Raw genomic sequence first — 12,773 nt, 5'->3', positions numbered from 1 at the left:
CTGAGAAGGAAAAATGTATAATTTCCCCAAATATAAATTTGAATGTCTGACACTGGAGAAAGATGCTTTGTGTCGGCAGACCAGTCATGTTAACCAGCCAAACCTTGAATCAGTTGCTTGTTCCCAAACTGTAGTACAGTCTTTTCATCACCTCTGACGTAGCTTGCGTTCATAAAAAGTGTTGACATCACACCATTCCCTCTGAGGAGCCAGACACAGGATGATTTCAACTTTCCCAACACTGGTTTACACAAGCATGACACTTTGTGGTTGGATGACTATTATATTAGTTGGAATCTTACTGACACACTTGGGAAATTTGAAATTATATGGAAATAGACTATATCTGAGAGCTTTCTGGGTCTACTTGGAGATTTAGGTGGAGCAGCAATGGATGACTTGGTCATTGGGGGCGGTGTTGCTAACCCAGAGTAAACAAATGGGTATTAAAAGCGAATCCAGTGTTAAAACTGTTTAAAGAAAACAACTCCCTTAAAAGACACTTTTTAAAGTCTTGATTTGTCTTCTAATAATCTTCAACAGTGTACTGATGTATGGATAATCAAGTAAACCTAAACCTTCTACTTCAGCCGAATAAATGTTCATCTTGAAATATTACAAACAATATAAAAAAGTTTAACTTACTTAATTATATTAAATGTCCCAAAAAATTAAAGAACTATCAATCCGATGGCAGATGGAATGTAATGGATTGTGTACAACAGATTTTTCATCAAAGTTTTGAATAAGTTAATAAGTTAATTTAAAGCCCTTAGAAACTTTTTATCAATTATGGAACAATAGGTTTGCTATAGCAAACTCTATAGATACATACTCTATAAATATTTATAAATACTCTATAGAGTTAAAATCTCTTCTCTCTTCTAACAACTCTCTGCCTTACATATTTTTGAATAACCTTTAAAAATGCTTTCTTTCTCCTTGCATCATACTGGTTTATAACAGTGGATATATAATTTTTTCCTAAAAAGTCATGAGCATTTCCAGAAATTTCCACAACATCTCATGTGTTTTCTAGCATTCTGGGATGGAAATGACATCTTAAACATTTTGGATTTACAATGGATGACTCATTTGCCTTGTTAAGTCTAATTTCATAGCTAAAATTTCTAGTTTGTTTATTTTATTTTTTATTTTTTTTGCATAACTACAGTTTGATTAGAAATGAATCAATACAAATATTATGCTCCCGTTTTGTTTACCTTGAGTGTTCTTTGTTTTCTACAAACCACACATCTCATATTCCATTTGAAGCATGATCTTCACACTATGAAAATGTGTTTGATATTTAATAAATGGTTCAGTTTTTCACTTGTGGTAAATATATTTTTGAAAAATGTAATAAAACTGAATGTTTTTTTATAATGGATTTTCATATTTATCACTGCACAGGAAAGAGAGAAGAAGAGAGGCAGAGCGAGAGAGAAAGTGGGAGAAAGTACTGAAAGAGTTAAGGCAGGAGGGTCAGGAAGAAAGCAGTGATGTCTGATTCCTGTTTGTGTCAGTCATGCTGTAAGTGAACACTAAATCATGTCTCTAAATCATGGGGTCTCCTCCCATTTCACCCCCTCCAATCACACACTGTGCATGCAGCGATTTCTATACAGAACTGTTTAAAATAGAGATTGAAATGAAAAATCCCTGCCTCCAGTAATAAATCCTTCACTTTTTTGATATACTCTAGTGGAATATTGATAATACTTCTGATAAATCAGGTCTGACAAAACCAACACAAAAGGGAATACAGGTCGTCCTATAAAACAGCACCATTTAGACTCACACCAGAAAAGTGACCTTTCATGGGCTTTATGTTTATTTATTTATTTAATTTTTCTCCTCACCTTTCATTTCTCTGTTCTTTTTTAAAGGAAGGACCAGCACAGGAAGAGAAAGGGTTAAGGGTTCATGCAGCACATGTTACAGGGTCACCACCCCATTCAGCACCAACAAAAAAAAAACGCAGTTTCTGCTTTGCTTTTTCCTGGGCTCTTGTACAGGCACACACACTTTTTTAGAATCCTGGTCTATTTAAAATGTTGGCAAAGGTGCATTGAGGAGCAGTGCACTATTAACAGTAGAGGACATGTGTAACACTACATCAGTGAAGTGATCTTGGAACCTCTCCAGTAACACAGAGATTATACGCTATGATTCTAAACAGCATTGCTGTGGACAAAAGTACTTTGTTGTTTACATGTTTTCTGTGGTGCAGACAAGCTTTAGAAGTCAGATTGGGTTATGAGACCCCCAGGGGTACACAAAGGATTAAAAAAGTGTAAAAGAAATGGTTACTTTGAATTATGACCAATGGTATACAAATATATTTGAATTATTAACAGATATAAAAATAATTACTAATTATTAATAATAGTTTAGAGAAATGATTTTAATAATTCACTTTAGTTTTAGTACTGTACAATGACAACAAGAAAAATGATAAAATTGTGTGTGTGTGTATATATATATATATATATATATATATATATATATATATATATTATTGCATGAAATATACATAAAAAATGTTATTATATTATATTATATTATATTATATTATATTGTATTGTTGGTTGGTAAATTTTATTAATTTATGTGAATCTGTCCATTCTGATAAATAATTTGAATTCAGTTTCAGTGATTTGTTTTCACAGAAGTCCCCAACCTTTAAATAATAATAATTAAAAAAAAACTTTTAAGTCATTTTAGGAAAAATACATAAATCTAAAAAAAAATAAAATAAATAAATAAAAAAAAATAAAAAAAATAAAAATAAAAAAAGTGACATTAAAAGGGATTATGAAAATAAGTGTTTATTGAGCCTGTCCCTTGCAGTTTCACAGCAAAAAAAAAAAAAAAAAAAAAAAAAAAAAATGGGCAAAATGCCAATGGTCCAAGATTTTTATCTGGGATCTAAAGAAATGGCTGTTCGTGTTAATGTTTGCCGCACGTTGATGGATCGTCAAGTACCCGGGTGTTGTGGGTTTCCATCTGAAGTGCTTTCTTCCTGAGTGCTCTCTCAAGAGCAGGCGAGTGTGTGAACAACCCTTTGAACAAATGCCTGCTGCAAGGTGCCATTTCACCCAGAGCAAACACAAGAGGAAAGTATCACTGAATCAAAGGAAGCAGCTCAGCCCTACAGCGCTGCTCGGAGTTTTCATTGCCTGTTTTCATTTTCTTTGGCTTCTTTCAAATGAAGCTAAAATCTGATGTAGATACGTCACAGTTACATACCTGTAACAATTGAGGTTTGACATAAAATTCTCCATACAGACTAGATCAAGGTGGGAATTTCCACTGTAGCTGAACTCGTTTTTCTCCATCTCCTCATCTTTTTCTTCTCTATTTTTCTTCTCCTATTGTTTCCTGTATGCAATGTTTTTGCATGAATAATCTTCAAAAATAAACGTTTTGGATGTCTTGACCCAATGAATTTAATAAATTATATATAATCTTGATAACTAATCTTTAAATTGATTCTTTTCTTTTAGTCATCACCCTTTTGACTCAACTCTCCATACACAGAGCAACATTTCTTACAAAGGCTTTGCTTCAGATGAATGTTCTTATCTGAAGGGGTGAGAGAGAAGGACCAGAGACAAGTGGGAGCATCTGGACATCTGGTTCAGACACTCCAAGTCATCCGGCCCCCTTCCAACCCCTCAGATCCCAGAGCAGAGCACAGGCGCTGCTCAGGTCACGTAAACCCAGCAGCCGCACACCCACTTAACCACACAGTGACAGACGGCTCGTGAGCCAGCCTGAGGCACTGAGGCACTGACTGCGTGTGGCTTCTGTAACAAGACACTGATATGATAGCCTACAGCAGGTGTTTTCAAACTGTGGGTAGGGGGAACAGTCAATTTACTATTTAAATAAAAACGAAATATGCATTAGTGTGAAGAAATATATTTATTTATGTTCATCTTTCTGTACTCTATCTATTGTGATGAGTGCTATACTCAAATAGTGGGTGGAAAATAATAAATACACTGCCAAATAATAAATTAATTCCTTTCAGATAATTTCATTTTCAGTGCAATGACAGTATAAAATTTAATATTTTTCACATACTATAAAAGGGTATGTCCATGAAAAGCATGAAAATATATAGCTGCCTTATATTTTAGGAAAGGGTTTCCATTGCAACAGAATCAAAATTTGGTCAATGTATCAGGAAGTTTGTTGGTTAAGACTTATTAAACAATTTCTCTTTCCTCATTTTTTAAATATTTGTTTATTGGCTTTTTGTCGTTTAATAAAATCGAGGACTATCAGAAACAATACCCTGCTAACAAAACATATTCTAAAAAAGTTTGCTAATGTTCCCATTGACATTAAGAAAACATTATTTTTGAGTGTTCTCTGAACATTCAAAACATCCATTTTTTTTATTTATGTTTTATTATTATCCAAAAATCTGATTTCAGCAAACAATATGAGAACATTACTTTTGAATGTTTTTTGAGGATTCTGAAACATGTAGTAACACATATATTTAGATGATGGGAAAAATGTGTTTCATGAACAAGTTTTTGTGGTAATGTTTTGAGAACAGTGTTGAAGACCAGATAACTCTGAATGAACAATCCATAAACATTACTGGAAGAATGTTTGTTCATAACTTTGAAAGAACCTTCCCAAAATGATAGCCAAATTTCTTAGAATGTTTCCTGTTTGTTAAGTACAGGTAGAGAGAAGAGGACTGAATATTATGTTGATTTGGCATAAATGTAAATGACTGCCTCATGTTTGGCTCGCTGTGAGCATATGTTGGGAAAAATGTGCCACATAAAAAATCTGAAGAAAAACACTGTTTATTGACTGTAATTATATATATATATATATTTGCGTAAACGTGAGACTCTTATAGGGCGATAAAAAAAATATCGCCTTTAATCTGTTCTCAAAGTTGGGTTTGGAGCTGGGTCTATACTAAGCGAGCTATGATGACTTTCACCTTGATATTTTATATAACCGACTGGCTGAGGCCAGCCTAAAAAGATGCTCAGGACAGTTGATGGGTCCAGGCCCGTCGCAACAAGGCAGGCAAACCAAGCAATTGCTTGGGGCCCCGAACTGACGTGGGGCCCCAAGACAACGACTGGTTAAGAATAAAATGCAACGACACTGTGTGAGCGCCCCTTTGATCGTCAATGCAGTAACATGTAATGACACTGTTATCGGGATCCCCCTCAAGGGGGCCCCTCTCAGTTGTCGCTGACAGCAGCAGGCCAACCAAGTCAAGTGATCTCTGCTTTTTTTTTTCAAACGGAAGGAATATGGTTGGGTCACTGCTGTGCATTGTCACGAAAGCTTATCTTTTTCACGTGTTTTAAGACATACCGCTTGTCGATTTAAACATTAAAGCATCCAAAAACAAGACGCAGAAAAGCTGAACAGAGTAACTGGTTACTCGCGCGCTGTGTTCGGTGCACACGAGAGAGAGAGAGAGCAGCGTATCACGGACAGCGACACTGAACCGAGCTCTCTTCTGCAAAGTTCTCCTCGAGGTCCCTCCTGCACCTGAACGAACAAATGCAAATCGCAGTTTGAACAAACAAAAAGATGTGAAAGAGCCCAATTCAGCCCTAGCGGTGTTCTGGTGTTCAGGGCTCGCGCAGAGAAAGCCATTTCAAAACACTTGAACATCGAATTTGCTTATTTTTGCTCTTATGCTGACAAATACATAAAAAATATGTCAAAATATCCACCTTGGAAATTATGTTTGAAAAAACTGTCAGTTATTTCTTAAGTGAAAGTAAAGTTGAGGAAAAAATTATATTGGATGCGTTCATCGTCTCTTAAAGGGACCGCGCATAATTTAGCTACTGGCTGCTGTAATGTTAATCCAAGAAAATGAAAATGAAAATCACTCACTGCTCTTGACTGAATTACTTTGTACTTTTAACAGTCAAACCAAAAATTATTCAGACACCAGATATTATTTTTGATATATATAGCAAAACTGTAATAATGAGAGAAATGTTGAAGGTGTCTGAATAAATATAGGTTTGATTGTATATTTCATTTTTACACTGAAGACAGGCGTAAGGTTGTTTGCACCTTGTGCAATGTGGAATTAGTTTACAGCTTTTTCAAGCACTTTGTGATGCATTTTGGAAACAGGAGATGAGCCCCTTTTCTAATGCACCATCTAGCTTGATAAACCCCTTCTCAAAGACTTACTGTTTGTCAATTTTATTCGGGTAACACACATATTCTGAATGCCTCCGGCAGAATTCGAATGAGCCATTTTAATCTAGATTAATTTCAAGATCACACTGAGATTAAACTAGATTAAAAAATGTAATCTATGCCCACAACTATATATATATATATATATATGTGTGTGTATATGTATATGTGTATATGTATATGTGTATGTGTATATGTATATGTATATGTATATGTATATGTATGTATATATATATATATATATATATATATATATATATATATATATATATATATATATATATATATATATATATATATATATATATATATATATATATATATATATATATATATATATATTAAATGAAACCTAAGATACAGTCCCTGAAAAGACAAGTGCCCACAGTGTTCCTGTGCTTAAGTGGTAGAGCATTGTGTTAGGAGTGCAAAAGGTTGTGGGTTCGATCCCAGGTTTCCATAAAAATATCTTCATTTGTGTTTTGAAGATGAACAAATAGTCATGGATTTGGAATGACACAAGGTTTATTTTCCAGTTTTGGGGAAATAACTCTTTAATTAGTAAATGTGACTCTGGAAGAAAGAGGGAGATTTTAGGAGAGCTAAACCAAAATGTATTTCTGGTTATTACAAATTAGTTATTACAAATTAGAGTCGTTGACATGTGAAGTGTATTCTGGAGAGTGTAGATCATGGTGCAGTGCAGAAATTGATGATCCCAGAAACGTGGGAGTCTGAACTTTCCACTTTTTTGCCCAGTAAAACTCAACCAGTGTTTCTCGTTAGATAAATCAAAGTAGTTCCATTGAAAAGTACTGCAAATAACAATGGCTGCTGGGATGCCATAAAAGTGCAGCATCACGCAACACATGGTAAGCACAATGAGAGATGGAGATGATTATTCCTGAAGGATCTGGGAGGACGCCTGGTTGAGTTAGCAATGACTTCAGCAGACACACTAGGTTGTGGGTCAGTGAGTCCGGCTCCAGTGAAAACCCCACCCAAACAACTCTCTACCCCACCCCAAACTGCCCTACAGGGAGGTACATATCTCTCATTTCCTGAGGAAGTGAATATAGCCTCAGCTAAATTTGTTCAATCTCCGCCCGATTCCCAGGGCAGACTTTACGGTCTGTCCAGCGCGAGCTAAACCACCCCACCAGGCCCGTGACCTTCCTCACGCCTCGCCCACAGTGACGGCAACACACTGGCAGGAGGCTCCTTCAACATGCCACGACGTGCGAGTGTATGCGTGCAAGTGTGTGTGTCTGTACCTTCTCAACCTTTCCCAGCTACCCTCCTTATCCTTCCTGACTCTGAGTGCAATGAAGGACTCTGGGAAGGATTTTTTTCCCACCCTTTCAAGGAGTTCACCTTGCACTGTGTATTTTGATGCTGTCTTTTCCGAGCCATTCTGCAGAGCTCAAAACATTAAATGTTGTGTTAAGTTCTGAACACAAACCTGTTCTAAACATCTGTCTTCTCTTAAAACAATGATGTCAGGGGTTGTTGAATCTTGCATAATTTGGTGACTTATTATCTCCCAGTGTCTTGAAAAGTATAACTGTGCTGAAGACAAAGAGCAGACAGCATATGTAAACTAGTTGTATGAAAAAAACTAACTCTTATGGGTGGATGCTAGTGCATGTTATTAACCTCCAAAGGCAGTGTGGGAAATTCTTAGACAGTGAGTAAAGCTTCAGTAAACTGCAGAGAAAAAAATGGATGGTGTGGTGTGGAGCTTTTGATATTAGCCAACCATAAGTGTGTGTGTGTGTGTGTGAAAGAATCACAGACGTAAATGTGTTACAGCCGCTTTCCATTGCAGCAGCTGTTTGTAAACTGCCCACACACAACGCTAGAGAATTTCTCTCACCAGATGGAGCTTGTATGTCTGAAAAAAAAAAGAAAAAGACAATTAATATTATTTATGACCGTTGCATTTGCCGCAAGCGATAACAACACCAGTTTGACCTAAAAATGATGCGTGGTCAACTGTGCATCTGTGAATCCCTTAAAGACATTATTCTGTTGGCTCTTTTCTCCGTCTTCTGTCCTGGTTGAAGAATTATTAAGAGCTGGGGTTTATTGCGGTCTGTGATGCAAACGCACCAGCCTCTTCCCCTGGGTTTCATTATGAAGGTCATAGTTCATGGGCGGCCCTGTATATGGCTGTGGTGTTTGGCTTGAGTTCCCGCTGACAGACAGGAAAGGCTGCGATTTAACATTCCACCTTTTTCCCAGATAACGCCATTGGCCCTGGTGGGGCTCTGCTAGCCCAGTAGAGAACAATCACAGGAAACTGCAAATGATGAAAACGTGCTCTCTCTAGAAGACACTACGGGTGGACCTGTGAGAGAGCAAGGGACGATGAGCAAAGAGAGAGAGAGAGACTAATGCAGAAAAGTGAGTGAGTGGAGAAAATGAGAACTAAAAGAAAGGAAAAAGACACTTATATCTGAGCTGAAGGGAGGTGCATCATGGGCCTCTGACAGCATGTGCCTAAACTGGCCTGTTGGCTCACTGGGACCAGGACTTCCTGCTCTGAAGATTCCATTTCCTGTGCTGCTGAGCAGCAGAACATATACATGCAGTCCGTTTTGAGCTTTTAAAAGCACGGTAATTTAATCTTTGTTCTCAGAAAAAAACAGTACATTGCTTTCAAATGTATGTTGTCCTGTTCATTATTTAATTCATTACTTTTTATGGTCTTGAAATATTTATTGATTAAATTTCAATTTTTCCTTTCTCTTTGGAGTGATACAAGCTCTAGGTGCATAAATAATTTCTGTAAAGTTGCAAAGACTGATGTCTCAAACCCAGAGAGATATTCTTTCACACCCCCACATGTCTACAACATGATGTGGGAAGATTTGCATCACACTAAAGAATCAATAAATAAATGGATTACGTTTCTGTGGCTCGGTGGTAGAGCATTGTGTTAGTAATGCAAAATGGCATGGGTTCAATTCCTGGAAAACACACAAACTGGCAAGGAAAAATGTATATCCTGAATGTGCTGTAAGTTGCATTAGATAAAAGCGCCTGCTTCATGTAAGAAATCATACTTTTATTCTTGCTGTTGCTGCCAGTTCCATGTTGTCTACTTTGTTTGGCCTTCCAAAAGAGAACACAACTAGAAATCAGTGTTAAGTTGTATTTACAACACTGTTCCAGAACAGTTCAACCCAAATATTCAGATGTGTGCAGCGCATTTTGCGGAGGACAAGGACTGTTTCCTGGGAGAGTAACCTACAATGCCAGTGTCTGTTTCTATAATGTGGGGCAATTCCAACTTTGCAAGGACAGTCTGGTGCTTCTGACTAATAGTCTTAAAGAATTTTCCACTGATGGTTCAAACGAGAGTTTTGAGCAGTGTAGAGTAGCACTTCTTGTTTGTTTCTTCGATCATAAATGCAGACATGGTTTTATGTTTACGTGGCGCAATACACAACGGAACGCATAAAAGGACATTATAATCAGTATAATTATGTCCCCACTGGATGCAACAAATGCCTTGTTTATAATGGGTTTTATTGGTTTTGTCTTGTCGCCCCAGTGTTCTGACCGGTGTCCTGAAATTTTATCTTACCCGTTAGATTTTCCTACCAGGGTTTACTGGTACAGGTTTTACGCACATCAATATTGCATCCTTTTTCTTTTGCTGAACAACAATATTTAATGTATCTCCATTACTATAAGGGTAGGTTTAGGTTTAAGATAGGTGTAGTCTTTAACAAAACATAATCTAATAGGTAGAAAAAATTATTTATTGTCGGTTTCCTCTAGCTGTATCCCCCCTAGCTCCAACTGTGAATATAATACATCATTGCTGTATTTGCATTACTGTATGGGTAGGTTTAGGGTTGTAGTAGGTATTAATAAACTATAACTTCATATGTAGAATTTTTCGTTTTTTCAAATCGATAGAACACTGGGACACGGCATCACAGTATGTTAAGTGGGGTAACATTTCCGTCACATGCTTGAGGAATTTGGCCAATCACAACGCACTGGATAGCTGGCCAATCAGCGTACACCTCGCTTTTCAGAACAATGAACTTTGTAAAAATTTCAGAAATAAATTTTAGAAAGGCCGGGCATAAAGGAGCAACAATAATGTACATTATGTGGAAAATAATGTTTTTTTAACCTTAAACCACATAAACACATTGCATTACTCCAAATACACCAAAATAAATGTTTTTAGCAACGTCCTATGACCCCTTTAATCTATTTTAATTCATTTATTTATTTTAAATCATTGTGGAGCCTCTTTTACTCGTTTTTGTGCATTGTGTAAGACTCTTCTCTGTTCCAAGGCATAAAGTTTTTGCCAGCAGCATTTGAAGCCAACTGTAGAATCTGTTCAGATTCTCTGGCAGTAAATGGAGTAATATTCCTGGCATGAAAGAAATGAGAAATGTCCATCAGGAACTGACAAGTCCAGCAGGGGTCTCTGAACTGTCCCTCATCTTTGAGCCAGATGTGGCATGTCCCTCTTGGAATTCGATCCATTGTTCTCTAATGCTGGAATCCCATTCCTTTCCTGCACTGGGTTTTCCAAATGTGTGCTTGGTTGGTACAGTCCATTGGCATCACAGTACAGTATGATGTTCATGATTGCTTTTCATGATGTTAGCAGATTTTGTTATATACAGAGTCTGGGTTAAAAAAACAGAAAAAGATCAAAAAGATTCCACACACTATGGGATAAAAGGATTTTCAGCTATTTAACCAATAAAACACAAAACCGAAAACCATCTTAAAGTCATATATTTCCTTTGGCAATCTATGAACTTAAATTAAAACCCTCTTTTTAACCTACACTGCTACCATTTATGTGTTATTGAGTATCTTCTTTCAGTTTTGACTTTGTCTTTTTCTTGAACAGAATGTGCTGCTTTACATGAGCAATGTTAAAAAATATACCTTGGTTCAAAGTTCATGGGAAATGCTAAGTGCTTCAGTGCACGGACCTCAAATTAATTCATTAATGCTGAGAATGCAGCAGGAAACTTGATCACTTTTAAATCCTCTTAAGTGAACAATGAAGAGGGTGCTTAGTAATCCGTGTTCTTTGAAAACAGAGCAGACTGCCGGTAACCACACACAATCAGAGGAAGATCGCTTGGCTTAACTTACCTGTCTGTGCTTTATTTTTGTTGCTCTTCAGATATAACTTTCACCATCACAACTACTCAATCATTCATGAATGATGAGTAATAAAAAAGGGTAAAAAACAATGTTTGGAAGTCTCTCAGAATAAGAACATTACAATAAAGCAATAAATAACTTTTACAAGCTTTCTGTAACCAGATCCAATATAACGTCAGCATCAGCCAAAACAAGTGATAAACACAAAGAATATTTCAGCCACCAGCCAAACCTGATGACTGAGTGTTCACTGTTGTTTTTAACCTCAGTGGACCCTTGACGTACTGGACAGCAAATTCATAAATTGATTAAGATCATCAAAATCGCTTTGTTTTCTGTTGGCTGGTAAGTCTATGACTGTTGGGCCAGTAAAAACAGAGTGTTCTCGAAGAGTCAGAGACGTCTGTGAATGTGGGATGGGTGCACAAGTTCACGCAGTACAATTATAGAAAAGGGAAGTGATGTTATCTGCCAAAAGATTTGATTAGAGAATGAAAAAGAACAGCTTCTCTTTGCTGATAACGACTACATTACAAACATCTTATTTAGTTCTATCTTTATTTGGATTATGGTGTTATTATTTTGCACATGAGACTCCAATAATACAGTTCCGAAAATCAAGACCCTACACCACAAATGAAACCAATGCAAACAAACACGGAACATCAATCTCTGCAAACGTTGATAACTGCAGATTTTACATAACAACGTATGTGTGAAACACACACACACACACACACACACACATTTAGAGTGAAAGTGAGCGAGAAGAGATACCCCATAATGTGTGGCAGCACCAAATCCGAGGCTTCTTCCTGTGCTTTTCCCAGAGGCTGAGACATGTCAGCTGCATGCTGTTTACTTCTGCAACCTTTTTTTTCCACAGTGTGTGTGCGCATGCTTGTATGTGTGTATTAGTGAGGAAGTTACATATCCTGTTGGAGCACTCACATATCCCTTTGTGAAGTGACCTCCAACAGTATCTTTAGCAATCTGCTGCCTTTAACAGAACATATTTAAAAACATCAGCATTCCAGTGGGAAATACATGCACTGCTATAAAGACAAGAACACAGCTGCCATATTTTTACTTTAATAACATCATGTAGCTTCTAATACAATTATTGGTCTCTTATGTAAATTCATATAATTGTTTATATAGGAAGTTAGAGTATAAACAGTAACACAGATAAACAGGAAATAATTCAAGACTCAGTCTCTGCAGTTATAGTAACTGACTAAAGCAACACCTGAATATTCCTGCTGGTCTTAATAGCGGGATACCAACAGGATAAACTTCTTTCAAATAATTCCAGGATGTTTAAAACCTTTATTTACTCTGGAAGTGCTTATACTTCCATCAGAAAACACCTACAGTGACAAGGTTTTCAACATTCATTC

The sequence above is a fragment of the Carassius gibelio genome, chromosome A6, assembly GCF_023724105.1.
Source record: "Carassius gibelio isolate Cgi1373 ecotype wild population from Czech Republic chromosome A6, carGib1.2-hapl.c, whole genome shotgun sequence".
Taxonomy (NCBI): domain Eukaryota; kingdom Metazoa; phylum Chordata; class Actinopteri; order Cypriniformes; family Cyprinidae; genus Carassius; species Carassius gibelio.
Note: the sequence above shows the minus strand (reverse complement) of the source record.